This window comes from Bos grunniens, chromosome 2 (genome assembly GCF_055505025.1).
Source record: "Bos grunniens cultivar Pamir isolate PY7600 chromosome 2, Bosgru_T2T1.0, whole genome shotgun sequence".
NCBI classification, from domain to species: domain Eukaryota; kingdom Metazoa; phylum Chordata; class Mammalia; order Artiodactyla; family Bovidae; genus Bos; species Bos grunniens.
In genome coordinates, this window is record NC_141166.1 from 113,620,076 (window position 1) to 113,630,180 (window position 10,105).

Consider the following 10,105-nt stretch of genomic DNA (forward strand, 5'->3'; position numbering starts at 1 on the left):
GGGTTCAATTCCTGGGTTGGGAAGATCCCCTGGGGAAGGAAATGGTAACCCATTCCAGTTTTCTTGCCTGGAAAATCCCATGGACAGAAGAGCCTGGGGGTCTACAGTCCATAAAGTCACAGAGTCAGACAAAACTTAGTGCCTAAACAATAACAATCACAACTAGAGTTTTCATCTGTCAAACAAAAAATGTTTATTTACTTGAAATACTCTTAAAATCCAGAAATATGGATTGTTTTTCAACATATTCCTTATTTTCCTTAGGAATTCATTGAACAGAACTCTCTGGTAGAGAATGTGAGTAGATTGGATTATGTTAACTTAAAACTTGAGTGTGTTATTTTGGCATTATAATACATTCTGTACATACCATAAATTGCTTAGGCATCAAATAACTGATGTGCAATCAAATTTTCAACTGTAAACGTCATGGTTTAATAACTATACACTGGTATTTTTAAACAGTCAACTTTAACTCTGGTATAATTTTTAAAATCTCATTTCATACTTTCCTTGGAAATATTTATTGCTTGTTTTTTCTTTTTATAATTTTTATTTTGCACTATAAAAAAATGATGACAACCAGTAAGATACTGCTTTTCTTCACATTCATGTGGATTTTAGGAAATTATTGCCTTTTCCCCTAGAGAAATAGCCCACAGACAAAAAAGAAGTAGTACCACATTGAGAAATCTGCAAATCCGAGAAGTCAACAGCTTGAAGACAACCCCAAGGGGCAGGGAAGAACACGTGTTGCCAGAGACGAGACAAGCACATATAAAGACAGCAAGCTGGGTTGACTACCATTTCAATGCCACTGACCCAGGAAATGGGTACCCTTTCTCTCTCATGGCACCCACTTTCACCACATCAAAGGGGTGATTTTTGGTCTATGGCCTAAAGAACTCTTTTCAAATGATGCAAGAGTTGCTTGGAGGAGAGGTTCAACAAGAAAGGTTCAAGTATGAATAAGAATCATGCCCAAGTCCAAAGTCAGGGAAGAACCCACAGTGAGAAGGAAACCGGAAGTGTTCCTGTCTCTACTTCACCTAACTGACACCACCTGACCCAAGATAGAGTCTCAAAAGCATCCAAGAGTTCAAATTGGCATATACATCATGTCCCTAACACCCTGAAGGGTTACTTTTCTGACTAGGTGGTGATCTTTATGCCCTGAAGCAACAGAGACAGCTATAGAGACTGTCAAAGTTAAAAAAAAAATTAGGTGGAAATTGTGCTTCCTTCAAAATGAATTGGCTTCATGACTACCTTTTCTCCTGGTCTAGCAACTGCTTTCTCCCATGCTCAGGTATTTATTGCCCTATGCTTGAAGTGAAAAGGCGAATTTTGAGGTGCAAAGACTGGGCAGTCCCAAGGGCAGGAAGTACAGAAGTCAACACACACTGTACTGTCATAATGGCTTGGCCTTCCTTCCATCCCGAGGTCAGTCTGAAGTTTGTCTGCAAACCTAGTGACTCCTTCACCGTCCCACCAGGACAGCGGGATGGGGCAAGGTCTTCAGTATTGCACAGGTATGAAATGTCCATGAGTCAAAATACAAGATCACAGTTGTTCTTGGGGCTGGGCTGGCGGCGCTAGCCTGGTTTTAGCAGGATGTAGCTGTGGTCAGGGGCCCCAGCTGAGCTCTGAGAGGGGTGGGCACTGGGGCCAGCACCAAGGTAGGGAACGTGCAGTAGGAAGCCTGCATGTCAGGGCTCAGTGTCAGAAAATGGGTGAGGAACGAAGGGCCGGCTGCCTCCCCTTGGCAGGAGGGAGCCTGGTGGGTGGGTGTGGAAGACAGGATCTTGGGCTCAAACTGTAGGAGCTGGCCCATGAAGCTGAAGTTGGGCGAGACCTCGCTCCTCCTCTGCTTGATGTAATCAAAGGCATCCTTCAGATGGGACTGCTTAGTCTTCATGAGGTAAGCCATGCAGATGGTGGGCGAGCGGGAGATCCCAGCCTTACATGAACCAGGACTTTGCCTCCCTTTTCCCTAACACAGTCGATGAAATCTATTGCTTCTTGAAAGTGGGAGCTGACGTCAGCAGCATGGCTGTCTTCCATGGGAATCCATTTGTAGTGTAGGTGGGTTGTGCAGACCTTGGAGGTTCCCTAGGAGACGTTGAGCAGAGAATGAAAGGGGCAAGTCAACCAACTCATCTTTATATTGCTTTGTTGTTGTTCAGTCACTGAGTTGTGTCTGACTCTTTGCAACCCCATGGAATGCAGCATGCCAGGCTTCCTTGTCCTTCACTATCTCCCAGAGTTGGCTCAGACTCATGTCCATTGAGCCGGTGATGCCATCCAACCGTCTCACCCTCTGTCATCTCCTTCTCCTCATGCCCTCAATCTTTCCCAGCATCAGGGTCTTTTCCAAGGAGTCAGCTCTTTGCATCAGGTGGCCAAAGTATTGGAGTTTCAGCTTCAGCCCTTTCAGTGAGTATTCAGGGCTTGCTCTTTAACAGCCACCTCTCCAGAAAAAAGAAGCCCTGATATGTAACATTTGCCAATTACCATGGTGTAAATACTCCCACTGATGATGATTTTGAGCTGACAATGTGATTTCACTGACATGGAGTTAGGCAAAGACACAAAATCTATTCTTGGGAGCTAGTGTAAGCTGGCTCCAGTGCAATTTCTTCTTCCTCTGGACCATGAGTCTTCTTTAATTCAGTGATGAGTCCCCTCTTGGACATCTCAGATTCTTTATCTAATCTTGACCCCGTGGTCAGCCAGTTGCTCCTCCTTCAACTTTTCTCTGTCCTCAGACATTCATGACATACTTCCTATCTGCCAGATTTAGCACAAAGTATTATGGCTACCAGGTCAGTTAAGACAGGGTCCTTTTCTCAAGGAGCTTATCATCTAGTGGGGACCAAATAAATTACCAGTCTGCATGGCATGTAGGACCTTAGTTCCCCTACCAGGGATCAAAGCCGTGTCCCCTGTAGTGGAAACTCAGAGTCATAACCACTGAAACGGAAGTCCTGCTCACAGTCTTAGACAAAGAAGTGCTCTCTGTCTTGGGAGACTCAGATGTAAGCAAAATAGGCAGAAATCCCTGTCCTCGTGGAGGTTACCGTCCAGAAGGGCACAGAGAGCATTAACAGCGGAAATAGGACAACACACAGTAGGAAGGATAGTTCTGAGGCATTGACAGAAAGCATGAAATGGGGAAGGGCAGAGGGCTTGCGAGCAGTGGCTCCAGAGTGAACCTGCTGGGAGTCTCCCTTCTGCTTGGGTACCAGGGGCTAGGGAGTTCATATTTGCCCCAAGAACCATGCTGCTCATTCCAGCTCCCGTCACCTCTGACACTCCCCTCTCACATAGCCCCACTTCCATCCCCAGCCTCACAAGAGTCTTTTTGCTTCTGTGACCATGAACACTCACCACAACTCTCTAACCCATCCTCTTCAAGGTCAGCTACAGCTGATGGCCCTGAAGGTACTAGCATTCTAGGTGTTTATCCCTGGCAGAAGCTCAACATGTCTTTGCTGCTGGCAGTTTTGCTCTCTACCCTGCTCCAGTGCTGATCAACTGGCTGTGCCTCAATCAGCCAGAGGGACTTTGACCACGTACATCCAGTTAGAAGCCAGCTCATGCAGCTGGCTTGTGATTTCAGCCTCGCTGCTGTCACAGTAACCCTGGAACGGGAACTCTGTCCCCACGTGGAAACTAAAACTGGTTTGGGGGAGTCCTGGCGGGTGAATATTCTTTTGTGTTCCTGATACTTTCTCTTCCTGCCTTCTGGAAATAGCACCCTCATCCTTTGGGGAAGCTCTTCTCTCTACCCCATCTGGATCCGATGGGGATTCATACGTTCACATAATCCCTCTTATGTGTACATAGTGACTGGTCAAAAAGTGGGCCCCTGGCCAAGCTGAGCTGATCACAGTAGTCACCTCTCTGGCCACAGTGACTCTTCCCCAGTGGGTGACTCAAGAAACCAATCAGAAACTCTGCTGGGGTTTCAGTAACTAAACCTGGGAGCAGAGCACTTTTTTCTTTTGAGGAAAAGCTGGGAGATGTGAGCCCATCGCTGCGGCAACCATATCTGTTCTGGTGGAGAAAATCAAGCAGGGGAGGTGAGAAAGATGCTGATTTACAGAAGGAGGCAGAGATAAGAGAGTCTGGCTAGGCTGAGTCCCTGTAAGACTCTCCAGCCACACTTCTGCCCTTCAGGCACTCGAGCCAGTACACTCCTCTTCTCCTTCGCTGAGTTGGATTGGGTCTCAGTCACTGGGAATCGGTGGAATATGACTGTCATACTTGGGGGAAACCCAAAGGGTTCAGGAGCCTTCCAACTTACCTTTAGAGCATTAGTTCTTCCTTGGAGCTTTTTCTGACTGTTCCCAGTAGGACTTGTCTTCCTTTTGTGTGTCTATATAACTCTCCATTTCTTCATTCTCTTCTTCTCTTGTGGTGCTGGTAATCCTTAGTGTACTGACTGGTTTATCCACATGTCCCATTTGGAGAGTAGACATTGGGTCTTTGTCTTTTTTGTATTCCCAGAGTTGGCACATTGCTGCTTAGTATATGTTTGTTGATTGAATGAATAAATGGATAGATGGGTAAGTACCATTACCATTTAGTATGTACTAATACCTTTGAATGTCAATTCTTTAATCAAAATTTCAAAATCTAGAGATTCTCTGGGCACTAAATTAATTTTGGGATTTTGGAGAGGTTTTGAGATGGTTTGGGGAAATTGATGTTCCCTTGGCAGTACTTTAGAGTCACCAGAGAGTAGCTAGGAGTTAATTCAAGAATGCCCAGGACACTTGGTGATGGAGCTCCTTGGTTAGCTCAGGGCAGAGGGTAGCACCTCCTTTGGGGCTACAGAAGCCGGTTTGGGGAACTCCCACCTGGCACTACATGGTGCAAAGCCCTCTGGTCCACAGAGATACCCAACCTTGCCATGGTGAGTTAGATAGAGCAGAGATTTGGCTTTCCCTGACGTGGTGTTGGTTTCATTTTCCTCCTCAAACGTTCTGGGAGGGACTGAGATTCCCATTCCCTGTACACTCGTGGTCATACTCCCTCTCCTTGAGCATTTTCTCTCAGCACAGTTGTTCTTACTGATATGAATTTGTTTTCCCCAAACTGCTTTCTTAATCACAGTGTCTTTTCTCTCTGTGTCTTTATCTCTTTCTCACACACAGATACACACAACACTTTTCATTTATGACATTATTTTCTTTCTGTCTGATATTTTTAGACTTTGGCATAGACCATGAGCTTTTTAAGAGCAAGGGCCATATTTTATTCATCTTTGAATCATCTGTTCTCACATTTAGGTTTTCTCTAGTTTCTTCAATTCAGATCATTTACACAGGTTTCTCCAAAGGGATTTATATAAAGTCATTGATTTCCTCAAATCTAGATACATTTTATATGTAGTAGCATTTATGAACATTGTGAAAAGCAAAAGGAATCTGCATAATACCACAGTATTATGCATAATGTATGCATCCCATTCCCTGTGGATAGACACCCATCAAAAAACAGCACTTGTTGGGACAGGTCTTCCTCTTGTGTATGGTCCAGCATATTGACGCCTCTTTCTAAATGCCAACAGGTGCCTCAGTCATTGAGGCAAATAAAAAATGCTAGTGTAGTTAAGTTCTAAAAATATTAACTGCAAGTGAATCTCCCAGATTAAAAAAAAAAACCGCTTATTGAGGTGCTTATCATTATTATTATTTGCTGTTAATAATGTTTACCCCTCATTATTATAAAAGTAATATATGCTCATTATGAAAAAGTTCAGAAAGAGAAATAAAAATATTCATTCTTCCACCCTCCCAGAGTTAACCACTTTAACACCTTGATTTATATACACTTTCAATCCACATATGTATATAAATAAAAATAGTATTGGGCTATTTATTCCACTTTGTAGCATGTGTTTTTCCCCAAGAATATATTGTAAACACTCAACTGCCGATAGAGACATTTCTACAACATTATTTTTAATGACTGGCAGATTATTTTATTGTTGAAATATACTATGGCTTCCCTGGTGGCTCAGTGGTAAAGAATCCGCTTGCTAATGAAGGAGACCCAGGTTCCATCCCTGGGTCGGGAAGATCCCCTGGAGAAGGAAATGGCAACCTACTCCAGTATTCTTGTCTGGGAAATCCCATGGACAGAGGAGCCGGGTAGGCTACAGTCCATGGAGTTGGACACGACTTATCAACTAAACCGCTATCATCATCACCACATACTATGATTTATTCTCTCAGTACCCGATTGCTGGTACTTTTGGTTGCCTTCAATGTTGATAATTATTAACAGTGTGGCAAAGAACCTCCTTGTTATATCTTTTTGTAGTCCTTCATTGTTTTCTCATGATAAACTCCTAGAGTGGAAAGTATATTTTATGATCTTTTCACACATACTGACAAATGCCCTGCCCCATAGCCTGAGTTGCCCTCATAGCTTTCATTGCAGTCATTGTTCAGTCAATAGATACCATTGATAGACTTCTGTGGATGAACTCTCCTAGTTCTTTACTGTGAGTCTTCCTCAGAATGACCTGTTTTGTCGTTTAAGGACCACCATGAAAAAACTGAGGTACATCTTGTACACAAGACATTTTTTAAAAGCCAGGAAAAGTAAAACAATCCATAGGGAGACTCATTGGCGTGCCATAAAGTCAGTGTGGTTGATGATCATGTCTCTTGATTTTATTTATTTATTTATTTATTTTTTACATGTTTCAATGCCATTCTCCCAAATCTTCCCACCCTTTCCCTCTCCCACAGAGTCCATAAGACTGTTCTATACATCAGTGATTTTATTTTTGAAATTAATTTTTTATTAAAGTATGGTTGATTTACAACATTATGTTAGCTTCTGGTGTACAGCAAAGCGAATAATTTTTATCTATCTATACTTATCTCTCTATATAGAGAGATATATATTCTTTTTCATGTTTTTTCCATTATGGTTTATTACGGGATATTGAATATAGTTCCCTGTGCTGTACAGCAGGCCCTTGTTTATCCGTTCTCTATATATGATTTGTGTCTGCTGAACCCAAACTCCCAGTCCATCCTTCCCCAACTTGCCCTGCCCCTCGCAACCACAAGTCTGTTCTCTATATCTGTGAGTGTTTCTATTTCATACATGAGTTCATTTGTGTAATATTTTAGATTTCCCATTTAAGTTATATCATATGATACCTGTCTTTGAGTTACTTTACTTAGTATGATAGTCTTTAGGTTGATCCAGGTTGCTGCAAGTGGCATTATTCCATCTTTTTTATGGCTGAGTGGTATTCTATTCTATACACACCCCCCCCATATCATCTTAATCCATTCATCTGTTGATGGACATTTATGTTGCTTCCATATCTTGGCTATTATAAAACATGCTTCTGTGAACACAAGGGTGTGTGTATCTTCTTTGAATTCTAGTTTTGTTTGGATGTATGCCCAGGAGTGATATTTCTGGATCATATGGCAAATCTATTTTTAGTTTTTAAGGAAACTCCATACTGTTTTCCACAGTGGCTGTACCAGTTTGCATCCCCACCAACAGTGTAGGAGGTTTCCCTTTTCTCCACACCCTCTCCGGCATTTGTTATTTGTAGCATTGTCTCTTTAAATGCTATTTTGAATATGCTCATTATGGCTCTTTCACATGCTCTTCTGAAATGCTACTTATTACTACTTAAGATGTAAATAACTCATTCTATATTAACAACTGTGTGGTTAGTGAGCTTCAAACATAATGCCCTACATGCAGCTTTTGAAACTTGGGACACCAGTGCTATTCACACAGGTCCCTTGCTGGTCAGCCTGAGGCAGCCAGTACAGTCAGAAGCTGATCGCACTGTGCCTTCCACGGAAGCTCCTAGAGCACAGTCGTGTAAGGCAAGCCTTGGACTCAAAGTCCTTCTGCCCACTGACTCACAGCCCTACTTATCTCTCCATGAGGTCAAACTGCAAGTGCCAAAATTTCACTTTCCCCAATTTTCTATTTTTGCTAATTGCATTTACCTTGCTTTTAATCTTTTTTTCCCTATACACATTTGACATTTAAAAAAGGTGTTTTTAGCCTCTGAATTTAAGCAAATTGGTCCACAAAACTCCACAGTGAGTAGCAAACTCTGAGTTAATGTTCACAGTGTCCTGAATGTTAACATGACCATGAAATCTGCCTGGTTTTGCTGTAACTACAGCTAATTTTAAATTGGATATACAGAGTTACTTCTTTTTCTTTAATGAGTCGGAATATCCAGTTCAATTTGTTCAGCTATTTCATTACTGTTCTTTACATATGACGGTAAAATTATAATGTTAATTTTAAAAGCAGAGAATCCATAGTAGATTTGTGTTTGGATAAGAGAATACTCTTATGTGAGGCTCTTCTGGGTCTGACATTCTAGAATGCCTTTTTAAATAAAGAAGAGTGAACAAGTGTCTGGGACTATTGGAGAATGTCCTTTGTCTTAGTTTTAAAAAATACTTTCATATTTAATACCCTGCAAGTGAGAAGGCGTAGAGATCTGCCAAGCGAAGCTGAGACGATTGATCACCAAGTCTGTAGCATACTACTGACTTTCAAGTGATTCTGAAAACCAATCCTGATAACTTGTCAACAGTGAGAAGACGAAGGGTGTTGTCCCCAGGTCCTTTTCACATTCACATTTCTTCTTGCCCTTAATTCCTTCTTTGGAATTCCCCTGGCACACTCAGAAATGCCCACTCATATTGTCCTCCTTGGTCATGAGGAATAATAACAGCCATTTCTATTAAGATGGTATTTTCATTAGCTGCTGCTTCTTTTAAGAAGCTTCAGTCGTGTCCGACTCTTCGCGACCCCATGGATTCTTTGCAACTCTGGCTCCTCTGCCCATGGGATTCTCCAGGCAAGAATATTGGAGTGCTTTGCCATGCCTTCCTCCAGGGCATCTTCCTGACCCAGGGATTGAACCCCCACCTCTTACTTTGGCAAGTGGGTTCTTTTCCACTAGCACCACCTGGGAATCCCCATTTTCATTAGAACCATTCTTATTTGTCAGAAAAATGTATGAACAGTGTTCTGTATTGAATGTGTATCCTTAATGTTCCAGAGTTAGCACTCTGATGTTTCTACAACAATTATCTGAGACTGTAGTCTCAGATGTCATCATCTGTAATTTCCAGGTATCGCTTCTGGTTCTTTGGTGCCTAATTCAGTCATCTGGCTCTGGATCACTGCTCTACTCTTCCCCCTCTTTGTGGCAAGTGTTCTGCTCTTTCATTTTTCTCTATCCTGTTCATCCTGAGTATGGATACAGACCCTTCCTGTAATCCCCCAGTAGAAGTTGAGGCCAGTCTATAATTTTTGAAGGTTTGGGAGTATGGGAAGTGAATTAAACCCCAACTCCAGGATAACAGATAGATGGTTCTCAAAATCCATCACCCCATCCCTCACAGGGATACCCACCTGTGCACCTTCTTCCTAGGCTCTGCCAACCACCATCTGCAGAGCCTGCTTATCTTCTATGAATGGGAGTCAGCCACCCTTCCCATACATGTTTCCCTCACTGGAGTCCAGACCCAACCTTGTACAGATCCAGAAAAAGGAAAAGGTTCTTCTTTTAACTCAGCTTATGTCTTCTTTCTTTCCATGAAAATTGTTCTCTTCCAAGGTTATGGTTACTTGAGTACATTTATGTCTTAGTGGCTGCCCCATTCCTATGACCTTGCCCTTTAACATGTAAAAGACTTGAGAATTCAATAGTCTGATGTCGTATATTTCTCAAAGTTTGGGTTAATTCCTCAGGTTTGGCAGAGGGCTTTGGCAGAGGGGTCAAACTTTGGCTATGGCAATTCTAGTCTTCCAGCATGAAGGCCCTTCCTGTAGCCTGTCTGGAGTCTATGCTGCCTAAATTCCTGTTTAGTAAGGAAATATTTTTCCTAAAGGAAACAATCTACAGAAGCATAAGTCTCATTAAAAGCCACATCCAGCCGACATTATTGAAACAGACTCTTAACTCTTCAGTCAAAATCCTGTGCATTTTGGTCTTTCTCCAGGACAGCTAGAATACATGCTTTATATTTGCACCTTTCTGAGTGATGGGTCTAGAAGAGTGTGGAGACAGTAAGAGAAA